The sequence below is a fragment of the Babylonia areolata genome, chromosome 18, assembly GCF_041734735.1.
Source record: "Babylonia areolata isolate BAREFJ2019XMU chromosome 18, ASM4173473v1, whole genome shotgun sequence".
Lineage (NCBI taxonomy): Eukaryota > Metazoa > Mollusca > Gastropoda > Neogastropoda > Buccinidae > Babylonia > Babylonia areolata.
The window spans coordinates 58388077-58400471 of NC_134893.1; positions in this window are offsets into that span (position 1 = coordinate 58388077).

A 12395-nucleotide genomic window follows, 5' to 3' on the forward strand; every position below is an offset into this window, starting at 1 on the left:
TCTCTCTCTCTCTCTCTCTCTATATATATATATATATATATATATATATCTCGCTCGCTCTTGTGCTCTCCTTCAAACACACACACACACACACACACACACACACACACACACACACACACACACACACACACACACACACACACACGCACAAACACACGCGCGCGCACACACATGCACGCACGCACGCACGCACGCACGCAAGCACACACACACATAAACACACTCACACACACACACCACACACACACGCACGCACGCACGCACGCGCGCGCCAATGTATCGACATGAAAATTAAGAAGAAAACAAAAAGATAAGCAACTAATTCGGCATCAGCACGGTCATCATTCTCCAACATCATTATCGGCTTTGTTTCTACATCGTCGTTGACATCCACCACCACCACCACCATCACCACCACTACCACCATCTTCCTCCTCCTCCTCATCATCATTACAATTACCAGATTCATCTTCATCTCTACGATCTTATCCTTTTTCGCTCTTTTCCATCATCATAATATTGATCTTCGTTTATCATCGTTGTCATTATCACCACCCTAACCATCATCATCATCATCATCATCATCATCACCGCCGTCGTCTTCATCATCATCACCAGTGTCGTCGTCCTGAACATCATCATCATCTTCGAGCTTCGTCGTCAACGTCATCATTATCAGCAGCAACATCTATATCATCACCACGGAAACAAGAAATGATAGAGGTTTATCCTATTTAAAAACAAAATCGAAAAAAAAAAAGAAGAAAAAAAGAAAAAGAAAAATCGACAACGCCTTTGAAAAGCAACCGGACCTAAAGCCTGATCGAAGAAGGGGCAGAAGAAAATAAAGAAAATAAATGAAGTAGAAGATTTTGAGAGATGGTTGACAAAAGGAATGTCCACGTTAATGATTTGCAGAAGGAAAACGTGAAAAAAAAGACAAGACAAGAAAATGATGTGTCTGTGTTATAGTTTGTTTTATTTTTATCTATCTTAACATCTCTTCTTCGATCATTTTCCTTTTGCTTCGGTTCCCGGACATAAAGTAATAAAAAGGCAACAATAAAAAACACGTTCTCAGTGACAGGGGTTTTGGAATGACGACAAAAGTTGTTTCTTAGTTTGTTTGTTTCGGTTCTCTCTGTTCTTCCCGTCCTCTCTGGCTTCATTTCTTTTTCTTTTTTTTAAAGAAAAAGAAAAAAAAGAAAGGAAGAAAGGAAAGAAGGGAAGGAAGAATAGAAGAAACGGAAATTGGAAAGAAGAGAGAGATAAAGAGAGAGAGAGAGCGAGACAGATAAAGTGAGACAGAGACAGAGAAACAGAGAGAGAGAGAGGGAGGCAGAGAGAGAGAGAGAAACACACACACACACACACACACACACACACACACACACACACACACACACACAGAGAACGAACGAAAGAAAGAAAGAAAGAAAGACAGAAAAAAGAAAGAAAGACAGAGATTAAAACAAAGAACTGTAGAACATAGGCAGATAATCAGGCAAGAAAGCAAGTCGTGAACAAAGGCAGAGGGGACAGTTCAGTAAGACTAACAATAAGAAACGCTGCTGCTCCAGGACGGGCCCCTCCTCGCGCCCCCCCCCCCCCCCACACCAGCCCCACCTTCCTGCCCCCTACCTACCTCTGACGGATGCGGTGGTCGAATGGATGGAGCGCTGGTCTGTCGCCCGAGTTTCCTCAGTTGGATCCCCGACTCACCTGGTGGGTTAATTCAGAGCGGATATTTTTTTTCCGACTTCCCAGGTCAGCATATGTGCAGACATGATAGTGCCGGAATTCCCTTCGAAATGTATACACACACAGAAGATTTGATTCAAGATCCTTCAGTCCATGTCGGCGTTCAGTGGGTTACTGGAACAAGAACACACCCAGTTTGCAAATCCTCGAAAATGGAGTATGGTTGCATACATATTGGGGTAATAAACAATTGGTCGTACATATTAGAAAGTTCCATGTCTGTGTAAGTGTGTGTGGGTGCGCGACTGAAACTTGATTGAATGACACGGGAAACCGAATGACGAGTGCCCAAGGGCAACTCTCAGTCTACTCTCTACCCAGGTAGGCATTCTGTTGTGCAAATGACTCCATGTTTGTAAAACGTTAAGAGCTTGGTCTCTGACCGAGGATAGGCGCAACATAAGCATCCATATCGTCATCACAATTTGAAAAAAAAAAATGCTGCTGCTGCTTCGAGCTTTATAAAATATAAAAGCTGGCATTATCCAAGGCTTACAAATCAGAAAGTGAAAGAAATAAAGGCGTGTGTGTGTGTGTGTGTGTGTGTGTGTGTTTGATTATTGAACTAGTACATTTCGAAGCAATGGAACAGACTGTAAACAAAACTGAGACAGGAATTGTCTGTTGAAAAAGAAAAGAAAGAATGCAGGAAGAAAAAAAAAGAAAGAAAAAGAAAGAAAAAGAAAGAAAAAAAAAGACGAAGGAAAATGGGGGAAACAAAGAACTGTAGCACACACTATGAAGAGAGAAGGAAAGAGAGAGACACGTATAGACAGGCAGAGATAGAAAACATCAAGACAGAAAGAAATGAAGACAGGAAGAGAGAAAGAACAATGAGGAACGAAAGAAAGAAGAAACCCTGCTGCACAACTCAGAAAGAAAGAAAGAGACAAGAAAATGAATAAGGAAAGAAAGAAAGAATTGAATGAATAAGTAAAAAAAGGGGGAAAAACAAAACAAAACAAAACAACAGAGTAATCAATGTGACAAATAATACAGAAAGAATGAGGCAAACAAGCAACAACAACAACAAAAAACTGGAGGTATCATCACACTGGAAAGAAAAGGAAAGGAGGAGAGAGAGGAAGAAGGAAAGAAAGACAGACAGAAAGAAAAAACAAAGAAACAAAGTAGCCAAACTAACAAATAAGACCGAAAGAGCGAGGCAAACAAAAACAAACAAACACAAAAAAACAACAACAACGAACTACGAAAACAAAGAATATACCATGTGTGAAACTTTGCTTATGGGGGGGTATCTCCATCCTGAGGAAAAGAACGAAAGAAAGAAAGAATAGACATCAAACAAACAGGAAGTAATCGAACTAACAATTGACAAGACAGAAAGAAACAAAGAGATACGAAAACATACAAACGATAACAGAAATCACGAAATAGGATACCCTGCTCCGGGATGGCTCCTGTTTCCATCCTGAAGAAAACGGAAAAAGGAAAAGAAAGTATGAAGATGAAAATAAAGAAACAACGTAATCAAACTAACACGTGAGACAGAAAAAAAGAAGAAGATACAAGCATGATTCTAAACAAAGACAGAAATGACGAAACTTTACTACTAGACTTAGACAGAAGGAAACAAAGAGAACCAAAGAAGCAAAAGTAAGGAAACCAAACATCAAGACAAACGATAAAACAAAGAAACGACGAAACCTTAGTTTCAAAAGGTATCTCCATCCTGAGACAAAGAAATTAAAGAACAAAGAAGAAAGAACGCAGAAACAAAGCGTGTAAACTGACGAGCAAGGTAGAAAGCCAAGATTCAAACAAAGAAACGACAGACATCGTGAAATCAGGAAACCTTGCTCCAGGACGGATTTCCATCCAGAAAAGAGAGGAATAAGAACAATGAATCAAAGAAACGAAACCAACGAAGATGACCGAGAGAGAAAAAAAAAAGGCAAAGAAGCACAGACAACGACAGAGAAACTGGGAAAGATGAAACCTTGCTCCATGAGGAGGTCTCCCCAATCCATCCAGAAATAAACACAGAAGGAAAGAAAAACAAAGCATCTAAAACATCAAAGACGGAAGGAAAAGGGCAAACAAATCAACAAAGAAAGACAGAAATGAGCATTGGAAAGGAAACCTTGCTCAGGGAGGTATCACCATTTCCATCTCCTCCCCCCTATCCCCTGTCCTGAATAGCTGCTGCTGCTGCTTCTGCTGCTGCTGCCTCCGTTCCTTGTGGCTCTGATGGAAGCCGGCATTAGAGAGAATGATTAACGACGCTGTGATCTCCAACACACATCGGAACCAGGTCGATACGGCTCAGGCAGACACTGCTAGGACTGGGCTTCCCCTCTATCTCTTCTTCTTCTTCTTCTAGCAGGAAGGTGTGTGGGCGGGGCGGGGTGGCGCGGGGTGAGGGGGTGGGGGATTTCTTTTGCCTGGGGGAGGGTCAAGGGGTGGAAGGGGTGTGTGTTTTTTGTTGTTGTCGAATGGGAGATAGAAAGGGAGGGATAGAGAAGCAGGGAGAGCACACACACACACACACACAGAGGTGGGGCAGGATGGACAAAAAGAAGAAAAGACGGGAAAACAGAAGGATACGAAAGAAGGACGGTGGAAAGCGGAAAAAAATGAACAAGAGGAAAGACGGAGAGAGAAAAAACAACAACGGGGTATTTGGAGCGTGTATGTGGGTAGGTAGAGAAGAGAGAGAGAGAACTCAGAACTCTGAACTCAAAACGATTTTTTTTCTTCAAGGATTAATATTTTTAGGCATGGCCCATGACAGAGAGAGAGAGAGAGAGAGAGTTTAACTGTGTATGTGTGGGTGTGCGGAGGAACTGGGGCAGTCTGGTGAGATGTGGTGCTGTGGTATGCGGCGTGTGTGCGAAAGGGACAAACAGACAGACAGGCAGGCAGGCAGGCAGGCAGGCAGGCATATATACACATCAACATAGAGACAGACGGAACAGCCATTGCACTGGACCCAGCGAGTGATGAGAATGAAGCTATAGGAAGAACATCGGGAAGAGACGAATGACACCCAAGCGGAGATAGTAGTGTGGGTAGCGGTGCAGTGGTTGCAAAGAGAGACGGGAGAGAGAGAGAGAGAGAGAGAAGGGATGTCAGTGACGGAGTGAACGAGGTTTGTCTGAAAGCAAGCTATTTCTGTCATTCTCGCTCCAGTGCTCGGAATGGCTTGATGATGAACATGAGAATAATAACGAGGTTGTTTTTCTTCAGTCCTTCCCCGTCCATCCTCCGTACACTCCCCTTACCACCACCACCACCACCCTCCTCCACCTGTACCCAACTTCACTCCATTGCCCCCCTCTCTCTCCCTCCCCCAACACCCCCCCCTCCCCCCACACACATGCACGAAAGCATGAACACGCGCTCACACACACACACACGCGCGCGTCCCTTCTTCCCCTTCTCTCTCTGTGTCACTGTTATTATCATGTCCCCTTCGGTATGAGTCCGTAACACGACAGAGAGAGAGAGAGAGACAGACAGACAGACAGAGACAGACAGAAAGATTCACACAAACATACACACACACACACACACACACAGATAAACAGAAAGTCAGACAGGAGGCAGAGGCCCCCCCCCCCCCCCCCGCCCCCCCAACCCCAACAAAAATCTCATGTCTCGGCTCCTGTCCTTAACGATGCTCATCTGTCAGGAAGTCGAAATCGGCTTTCAATGGCCAGAATCCGAGGGAGTTCCGGTCTGAATCGGCTATCGGGATGACGCAACCGTTTCAGATGACGTGGTGGGTTGACGGATGGAGTTGGGGAGGCGTGACGTAGTGGGGTGACGAAGCTGGGTGACGTGGGTCAGTTTATCGACGAGAATGGGAGGAGAGAGGAGAGTGTGGTTCCTGACCAGTTTCGGTTGGAAGCGTGTCCCTTGTAGTGACAAATTTCCTGTGTCTTTTAACACTGGTGCCGTAAAATCTCTTTGTCCTGTTTGTCTTTGGGGGCCTTCAATTTTTGTCTTCTTGTTATTGTTATCGTTGTTGTTGGTCTTCTCCTTCTCCTCCTCCTCCTTCTTCTTCTTTTTCTTCTTCTTCACCTCCTCATCCCCTTCCCTTTTTCTATTACTCCTCCTCGTCAATAACTTTTTTTTTCTTCTTCCCCCCCCCCCCACCCCGCACCCCCCCCCCTCCCACTCCCCGTTTTCTCCTCCTCCTTCTTGTGGTTCTTGCCCTTGTTTTTCGTTTTCTTTGTCTTTTTCGTCTTCTTCCTTTCCTCCGATTCCTCCTCGCCCTCATGTTCCCCATCCTCCACCTCCCAGCTTCTTCCTTTTTATTTTTATTTTATTTTTTTAAGTATCTTCTTTAATCACTCTAGAGCCATTGAAAAAACAAACTCAATCACAAAACTCTACCCATGAAATATATTATAAACCACAACAGACAACCCAGTAATGGACAATATCACACAATTGCATAACAGTCCTCTACAGGGAATGTGACAAGGGCTCAAGATACATGAAATATTCTCACAACAATCTCTTTAACCCTGAACATGAAGAGGAATTTATTGCTACAGCCATGGCTGAAATAGGACACACTCTCTACACACATGACACAGCACTGGATAGAAAGGACACGTTCTACACAACTCATGAAACAGCACTCCCAGCTTCTTCCTCATTTATATAAATCACAGTACAATGCAATACAACACAACACAACACAATGCAGTGCAGTGCAATACAATACTAGCAGATGCAACAACTGCAATAGAATCAATAATATAAGCCGTTGCTGTGGTGGTAGGAGCATTGTCTTGAATTACTTTTAATCACAACAGATTTTTTTCCGGTATGAAATTCGGGCTTGGTGTCCGTGGAAAGAGTGTGTTACTACAGAGCAGTGTTACCCTTTTCTTTCTTTTTTTTTTTTCCTGAATGGAAGTGTTTATGTTTTTAGTATCACATTCAAATCAATTCAAATTCAATTCAAAAACACTTTATTAATCCACATGGAAATTAACGCGTGCAATCACAGGCTCGTTGTAGACACCAACATAAAAATGAACATATGTACCATACAATACACTAAAACAAGTCAGATAAAAACTCTCAGTAGCTGACTTAGACAACCCCGCCCCCATTCACACATGCGCACACATTAAAACAATAAAGTATTGCACAACAATGTATACCAATAGAAAACATCCAGCAAATAAGGTATAAATATTTAATTCTCACCCTCACCCTCACCCACACATATGCAAAGACAAGGTAGTGTACAACAATGTAAAAAAAGAAGAAGAAAAAATCCAACTAATATATCGTATATAAATGTAAAATGCACACACACACACACACACACACACACACACACACACACACACACACACACACAATATCACTTCAAGTGGAAAGACGTTAAATTGAAGACAACACACACACACACACACACACGACGCACACACGTACACGTTAAGACAATAACGTATTGCACAACAATTTAAACAAATCAAAACATCCAGCATATTAGAACATCCATCAAATAAATCGTATTTATAAGTAAAATGCACACACACACACACACACACACACACACACACACACACACACACACACACACACACACACGATTTTTTCCACAGAATTTTGCCGAGGACATCCCTTTTGTTACTCAGATTTCTTCTACTTCTGCTGACTGCATGCTGCACAATGGACCTCGTTTTATCGTCTCACCCGAAAGACTAGTCCCAAGACCACCACTCAAGGTTTTAGTGGAGGGTCAAAATCCTGGTACGAATGGGAATCAAACCAGTGCACACTTGCTTTCTAGGTTGGCGCATACCCACTAGACCACTGCTTTACTGTAAATAATCAGGAAATACTAGCAATAACTCTGAAAATACGTATTCGTAAATGTGGTTACCACAAACCTGCTCACCATAAAAGAGACAGATCCAGCGACAGTGGGTTCTTCTTCTTCCTCTTCCTCCTCTTCCGGTAATGCGAACTGTCTACGGGAAACAACACTACAATCCTAGACAAGCTTGCAGTAAGCGGTGCGATGGCCTCCCTTGCATAGTATGATGGCCTGACAGTTCTTTTTCTGTCTTGACAACAATTGCTGACTTTGAGTGTTGGTAGGTTATCGTGTGTATTAGTATAGATATACATAGCATGGTTTTAATTGCTTTATATTTCATAACTTTTCCCATAAAGTGAATTCTTGATTTGCATCTACAAAATATGAACAAAACTTACTTGCACATGACATTAATTAAAGAAATAAAAATAAAAGAGACAAGATACGTCACCGTTCTTTCAGTATACTTTCAGAATGCATGCACGCATACACACACACACACACACACACACACACATACACACACACACGCCGCAAGTCGAGGGGGTGGGAGTCTCAAGAGTTGCGTTACTTCAACCTACAATGGGGAATAACCCGGCATCCGACCACCTGATTCCATTCATAGTGGTTGCCTCCCCTAGACTGAAGATTTCGCGTTTTGACCACATTCTGAGGTTGTCAGTGTCTGGTCAGAACACCACAAACACCCACCGATGGCCGAATAGTTCCTTGAGACATTCGAATGAGACAGTAAACTGAAACGCTCTTCAAATAGCTCCTGGCAACGAAAGGGCTGTCCTAGCAAAAATGGTATGTATAAAAACCCATCTTGATATTTTGACAAGCACACAGGCAGAAAGATCTCTCTCTCTCTCTCTCTCTCTCTCTCTCTCTATATATATATATATATATATATAAAGCCAGCGTGGGGGAGAGGGAGGGAGACATAGGTCAGTGGCGCTGCATTGTGGCGACACGCTCTCCCTGAACACAGCAGCCTGAATTTCACACAAAGAAAATATGTTGTGACAAAAAGTAATACAAGACAAGACAAGACAATACAATACAAGCTACATGTATTGCATGGTTTAGTAGTACTCTTTTTGTCACAACATGTGAAATTCGGGCAGCTCTTCCTAGTAGGCAGAACGCATCGTTACACTGAGAGTGCCACCTTTTTTTCTGCTTCTCTCTTTTATGCTGCAGTTTGATTTTTCAGTTTTCCTATCAAAGTTTTGTTTCCTGCATAAATTTAACAGGATAAAAAAAATTATATATAAAAAAAGCCTACTTGGTTTGGAGTGGGGAATCATTTCTGACACGTATCTGCCACACTGTCAATCAAATTAATGTTCGGAAATTTCTAACTGACATAATATACAGAGACACAGATACGGACACAGGCACAGACAAACAGCCATAGACGGACACACAGACACACACGAGCGCGCTCACGCACACACACACACATACACACACGCACGCATGCACACACGCACACACACACACAGACGCGCGCGCGCGCGCGCGCATGCACATGCACACGCGACAAGAAAGAAGGAGCTGCCAGCAAATGATATAACCATCACGTATAGACAACACTTTGTTTTCTGTCCCACTCTAATCAGAATCAGTGCATATCAGCCGGGGAACAGGAGAGTAATGCGTTATTTACATAGTAGTTTTGATAACCTCTGACTGTGTACTTATATCTCTTTCTCTCTCTCCCTCTCTCTGTCTTAACTCTCTCCATACGAACGGCGAAAGAGACGACGTTAACAGCGTTTCACCCCAGTTACCATCATCAAAATATTGCAAGCGGAAGGCTCTTATACTGAAGAGGTGAATGTTGACAAAGAATACCACAATTCTGGCGACGGAAGCTAAAGGTTGGGTCATTGAGACACCCACTGGACATCCGAGGGGTCTGTGTAGAGGAGAAGAGAGGACTGGCCGTACTGAGTGAGTTAAAGGGGAACCCGGTGTTGACATTCGTAATTCAATTTTATGTTGTTTTCACGTTTTATCTTTTTCTTCTTCTTCTTTTTTAAATATTTTTTATTTTATTTTAGATACTCAAGCAATATGTTCATTTCTCTTTATACCGCCTTATTCATTTGTTCCCCCTTGTCAAAAGGATGTCAATGGCAATAAAACAATGTCCGTGTCCGTCTGTCTGTCTGTCTGTCTATCCGTCTGTCTGTCTGTCTCTGTCTTTCTTTCCCTCTCTCTCTCTCTCTCTCTCTCTGCTATGGCCACCCCATTCTCCCCACCTCCCCAAAGAAAAGTCAAGAACGAAGTCTGGAAATTGCCAGCTTGCACTACTGAGAACTGTAGCCTCAGCTTCATTAGCGTACGCGAGGCTACGCGGCTTGACTGCCGCCCGTAAGGGAAGGGGGGGGGGGGGAGGTAATCTTGGACTTTGGCTGGCTGTTTCACGCCTCAGTGATCCCCCCAGTGCCGCCCCCTCCCCTTTACTTCCAGAGTTCTTCCAGACAGACTGGGTTCGATGTGTCTGAGAGCGCTGGAGCTGAAGGCGGCGTTGTCTCTCCGTCCCCCCTAGAATTACAGGTTTCCAACGACATCCCCTCTCTCTATACGCGTGTGGCTTCCGCTCTTGTTGTTCTCTTTGTCTGTAGAAGTGTGTGGTCTGACAGGTTTATCAGCTGAATGTCTGCCGGTCAAAACTATGCGCATGTACGCGCGAACATGGACACACACACACACACACACACACACACACACACACACACACACATGCGCGTGCACGCACGCACGCGTTTTCAAGGTTTCGCGTAAGTACGGAATCAGAAAAGAACACACACACACACACACACACACACACACACACACACACACACACACAGTGGAGTGATGGCCTAGAGGTAACGCGTCCGCTAGGAAGCGAGAGAACCTGAGCGCGCTGGTTCGAATCACGGCTCAGCTGCCGATATTTTCTCCCCCTTCACTAGACCTTGAGTGGTGGTCTGGACGCTAGTCATTCGGATGAGACGATAAACCGAGGTCCCGAGTGTAGCATGCACTTAGCACACGTAAAAGTACCCACGGCAGCATAAGGGTTGTTCCTGGCAAAAACTCTGTAGAAAATCCACCTCGATAGAAAAACAAATAAAACTGCACGCAGGAAAAAAAATACAAAAAAATATGGGTGGCACTGTAAATGTAGCGACGCGCTCTCTCTGGGTAGAGGAGCCTGGATTTCACACAGAGAAATCTGTTGTGATAAAAAGAAACACACACACACACACACACACACACACACACACACACACACACACACCCGGAAATACTACGATGTGACCCAATGACCCCCTGAAGTCTCCCGTCAGAAGGCAACTGACGCTGATTGATGACAGCGCAGCTCCGTGACTAATTAAAGAGATGAGGGGAGGCGAGATCCCCCTGGGTGAGTTGCTGTGCAAGCGAGGCTGGAACCCCTGTATTTGATTAGGCTCGGCAACAACACAGCTTGGTTCTCTCTCTCTCACTCTGTGTGTGTGTGTGTGTGTGTGTGTGTGTGTGTGTGTGTGTGTGCATACGTGTGTGTGTGTGTGTGTGTGTGTGTGTGTGTGTGTGTGTGTGTGTGTGTGTGCCGTATGTTTGTGTGTGTGTGTGTGTGTGTGTGTGTGTGTGTGTGTGCGTGCCCTGTGTGTGCGCGTGCGTGCGTGCGTGCGCGCGCGTGTGTGTGTGTGTGTGTGTGAGAGAGAGCGCTTCGGTTTGGTGTTGGTGTATGGTAGGGGAAAACTCCCAATCAGTTTGTAAATACAGCGACCAATCAGAAGGTGGATCACTGGGAAACGGGCAGGACCACCAACAACAGTTAAGTCGTTTTACATTTTGCAGCTTGGCTGGTTTGGAGGTTGTGTCGGTAACGTAGTTTTAAGTAGCTACCATTTGTGGATAAGAATGATATTTTAATGATTAGAAAGATAATCATACTTTATTGATCAGAAAGACACAGCAATTTAGGAGAAGAATAAAAAATAAAAAAGAAGGTAAAATGAATAAAGACTTTTTTTTTTAAGTGACGAAAATTTTAATAGTCTTTTCTTTTCATTTCTTTTTTTTTAACCCATATTTTGCATAGGCGTTTATTTTTTCTTTCTTTTCAAATAAATATTGTTTTTATCAGCCAAAAAAAAAGTTGATATTATGATGCATCAAAGTAACTAAGACTGTCATCTACGAAACCCGAGTTATATGCATGGAGCATATGATTTTCACGCTTTTAGAGGCCTGTTGCTGTATTTGAAAGCTTTGTATCCACCACCCTAACATCCTATTGTTCTTCTTTTTCTTCTTCTTCTTCTTATCATTATTATTATTGTTCTTGTTTTTGTTGTTATCAGCTTCATTAATATGACTATTTTAAACATCAATTGTCAGCCAGTTTATAATAATGGCATGATTATCTGCCGGCACTTGTTTTCTCCAACTATCATGTGTTGTTGAATAATACATCATTGCGAAACAAAATCTTGGGATTTTTTTTTGTTGGGCACGCGCGCGCGCATACACACACACACACACACACACACACACACACACACACACACACATGCGCGCACCTCCCCCTCCCCGTCCGCCCCCCGCCACATACATACACAAACTGATGCCTCCCTTTTCCCGATAGACCTGCAAGCCAGGTAGAGTGCAGTGCAGCTTTTTCATCACACAGAGAGAACAGATGCCCAGTTAGCGCGCTGGTTAAATGTCCATGTGCTCTCCAAAACTCAACTCTGGAGCCCCCGATGAGAAAGGTAAGTTACCTCCATCCCCCCACCCCCACCCCCCTCAT